A 4,374-nucleotide genomic window follows, 5' to 3' on the forward strand; every position below is an offset into this window, starting at 1 on the left:
TCCCATTATATTGACCAGTTTTAGGGTATGGGCTGAACCCAAGGAGGCTAATTTTGGTGAAGCAACTCCCTCCAGCTGAGGGCAATTTCTTGAGAGGGACTCATTTATGGCCCCATTTATGGCGTCTGGAGAAATGAGGGCCTCCATCCTGAAGGAGAGTGTATGCCAGAGCACCCGCTACACCAAAGGCAGTAAAACCATCTAGGCAGGACTGCTGAAAGGGGTTACAGATTTTGCAGGAAAATCAGAGTGTTATTATAAAGCCAGCTTTTAAGCAGAACTAGGCAAAACCATGGTAAGACATACCCAGGAGCACCTGGGTGGCTCAGTCAGTTGCGCATCTGCCTTCAGCTTAGGTCATGATCCCAGAGTCCAGGGATTGAGTCCCGTGTCGGGCTCCCTGCTCGGCGGGGTGTCTGCTTCTCCCTCTGCTCTTCACCCTACTTCCTCTCTCTCGCACACGTGCTCTCTCTCTCAAATAAATAAATAAAATCCTTAAAAAAAAAAAAAGACATACCCTGGGTAGCATCACTGCCTATACTTAATATATACCAATTGTATATACTAATACAACATGATGAAAAGTAGTATTTATACCAATAATGATTTCCAGAGTTCAACCAGGTACATAGAGCGACCTAAATCATTTTTTAGCCAGAAAAAATTTCTCTTTATATTTCATTCTGAAAAGTGGAGCTTGAAATTTCACATGGATTTTATAAATAGGCCTGTGTTATATTTTTCTTTTACAAGTCACAACTTAGACCACCTAGGTTTGAATTTTTGACCTACTATTAAATAGCTTTGTGGCACTGGTTTAAATAAAAGTACTCAGTAAATGTTATCTATTATTACATTTGTTGTTATTCTGTCATTATGAAGTGTGTATGGTTGCAGAGAAGCCCTTGGCGGTTTTCGGTTAGCAGCAGTGATATAAATCAATATTTAAAAAGGATAAATGTTGGGGTGCCTGGGTGGCTCAGTCGTTAAGCAGCCGACTCTTGGTTTTGGCTCAGGTCATGACCTCAGAGCCCTGCATCAGGCTCCACAGTCAGCGGGGAATCTGCTTGAGCCTCTCTCTCCCTCTCTCTCTCTCTAAAATAAATAAATTAGGGGCACCTGGGTGGCTCAGTCGGTTAAGCGTCTGCCTTCGGCTCAGGTCATGATCCCAGGGTTCTGGGATCGAGCCCCACATCAGGCTCCCTGCTCAGCAGGAAGCCTGCTTCTCTCTCTCCCACTCCCCCTGCTTGTATCCCCTCTCTTGCTGTCTCTCTCTGTGTCAAATAAATAAAATATTTAAAAAATAAATAAATAAAAATAAAAAAAATTAAAAATAAAATAAATAAATAAATTAAAGTGTCAAAACAGATACAGAATGTTTTGGAGGACAGAAGGACTACAGCCTGGTGGAAGAGAGTTCACCACTTCTTACATGATTCCAGATATACAGTGAAGACTATGATTCCAAATTGCCTTCTCCAATTCCTTAACTTCGCCATGTTTTCCTATTTTATTTCCCTTTATCTTATCCAGTAGTTTTCGAAGTTTAGATTTCGAATGAAATCACTTAACCAGGTTTTTGAGACATGTGTTCTTTATCCAGAGGATGAGATTTAGACATTTGTATTTTTAATAAATTTGCTAGGTAAATATGATGCTTGCCAAAGTGTGAGAATCACTCATTTAGCCCTTTCTCTAATATCCTTTCTCACTTTCCTACACAAAAATCTTCTAATTTTCAGTGTTATTGTCCAATTTTTAGATTACAAATCCATAATTGAAAGCTGTCTGTCAGTCACGTCTCATTGATATCATTGAAAGTTTAATGATCGTACTTTTAACATAGAAATTTCCTTCCTTCCAGGAGTGCCTGGGTGGTGCAGTCGGTCGAGCATCTAACTCTTGGTTTTGCTCAGGTCGTGATCTCAAGGTCGTGATCTCAGGGTCGTGGGATGGAGCCCCATATTGGGCTCCATGCTGAGTGCAGAATCGGCGTGGGACTCCCTCTCCCTCTGCCCTTCCCCCTGTGCTCTCTCTCTTGCTTGCTCTAACCATAAATAAATCTTAAAAAAAAAATTTCCTTTCTTCCAAAGTAGTAAATCAAAGTAGTTTTTTTTCTTTCATGTTTCAAACTTGGAGTCTAGGGTATTTATGAACATTACTCATCCCAACACAAAATAATGGAACAACTTTTAAGCCATGAGCTTAAGTGTTCCTGATTCAGAGAAAATTAGGAATGTACAACTATATACAGAGCAAAAGGAAAAGCAAAAGACATTTCAGCACCAAGCAAAAAATGTTTTCTGCTGGCCAATACACAAACCTTAGTCTTTATCTGAGAATTCTTACTTGAGAGAAAGCTTATTAACATTTTACCTTTTTTAAAGATTTTATTTTATTTATTTGACAGAGAGAGAGAACGAGAGAGAGGGGAACACACAGAAGCAGGCTTCCCGCCGAGCAGGGAGCCTGATGCGGGGATCGATCCCAGCACTCTGGGATCATGACCTGAGCCGAAGGCAGATGCCCAACGACTGAGCCACCCAGGAACCCGGCTCATGAACATTTTAAATCTGAAAAAAATTTTAGTGATTTCTAACCCAACATCAGAAAATTCAAGCTGGAATCAAACTCTATGAAGATAATTCCCGCATATACAGAACGGACATTACTCAACATGAAATAACTCATAAGGTAGAAAACCCCTCTAAATGCAATATATATTGACAGTCCTTTAATTGTCATTCACCCCTTATTGAATGCCAGGATATTTATGCTAAATATAAAGTTTCTAACTATATATAATGTGGGAAGATTTTTAGTTATTGCTCAAGCCGTATTAAACACCAGAGAATTCATACTGAAGAAAGACTCTATGAACCTAATGAGCATAATAAAGTCTTTAGATACCATTAAGACTTCATTACACATCAGAGACTTCTAGGCCAAGATCCAATTTTACCCAAAATAAACGAAGAAAACAGGTCCCATCCCCATTGTGAAGTCTGAAAGAACTAGCTATGGGGGGATAAACTAAATTGCCTACTTAAATGAGAAGGGCACTTGTGATGAGCACTGGGTGTTGTATGTAAGTGATGAATCACCAGATTCCACACCTGAACTAATGTTACGCTGTATGTAAACTAACTGGAATTTGAATAAAAACTTGAAAAAAAAATAAACTGCCTACTTAAAAAAAAAGCCTTGTCTTTTAAAACGCACTTAGCGGTTTGATCCAATTCACTTAGGAAATCAACTAATTTACCAAGAAATTAGTACCAGGGGCACCTGGTTGGCTCAGTGGTTAAGCATCTGCCTTCGGCTCAGGTCATGATCCCGGGGTCCTGGGATCGAGCCCCGCATCGGGCTCCCTGCTCGGCGGGAAGCCCGCTTCTCCCTCTCCCACTCCCCCTGCTTGTGTTCCCTCTCTAGCTCTCTCTCTCTGTCAAATAAATAAAGAAAACCTTAAAAAAAAAAACAAACCAAAAAACCTGACAGTTAAGTTTGTAGTTACTTCCCACCCAACTTACTTTGGTACTAATTTTTTTTTTTTAAGATTATATTTATTTATTTGAGAGAGAGTGAGAGAGCACGAGAGCGGAGTGAGGCGCAGAAGGAGAAGCCGACTCCCCCACTGAGCAGGGAGCCCCACGTGGGGCTCAATCTGGGGGCTCCGGGATCATGACCGGAGCTGAAGGCAGACACTTAGCCGACTGAGCCACCCAGGCACCTGGAAACTATCAGTTTTAGTCAAATCATCAGCAGATTGTGACAAGGTGTGGACTCGTCCCAAAGAACACTATTAAGGATAAGGAGTCTATCCAGCATCGTACGCACCATGTAACTGGTGTCTAAAAGCAACCTAACCCGTAACTGATAGAGGATGAAGTCAACAGCAAGTCGGCCGACCTGCGGCAGAGGTGATCCCGCTCTGTTGGCCTTGGGAAGACGCTGTCCACTTCACGCAGTTCTGCGCTCCTGAACATTTGCTAAGGACGTTCAGGGAGGCTTCCAGCTAGTGCGGTTTTCCAGTTATTTAATAATGACGCCCTGAGACCAAGACCTTGAAGGTTTAATGTTTTGTCGGTAACAGCATTCATGGGAAGCTAAAGCATATGAAACGGACACAGAAGCTTCTTCCTGGTGACACACGTGCGCTCACTCACACGTCCATTCCGGGCAGCGCAGACTCTACCCCGGTCTCTGACGCAGGAGCCCCAGGCAGCGCCGAGGCGCTGTCAACCGGAAACCACGAACTGCCAATCGGAAGAGGCGCGCCGCCCAGCCCGGGGGGAGATGTAGTTCCGGGGCGAGCGGGAGTCTGGGAAATGTAGTTCCGCGCGCGCGCTTCCGCGATCGGCCGCGTGAGTCCCG

The sequence above is a fragment of the Mirounga angustirostris genome, unplaced genomic scaffold (assembly GCF_029215605.1).
Source record: "Mirounga angustirostris isolate CCGP_5_RB_7025 unplaced genomic scaffold, mMirAng1.0.hap1 SCAF_14, whole genome shotgun sequence".
Classification (NCBI taxonomy): Eukaryota; Metazoa; Chordata; class Mammalia; order Carnivora; family Phocidae; genus Mirounga; species Mirounga angustirostris.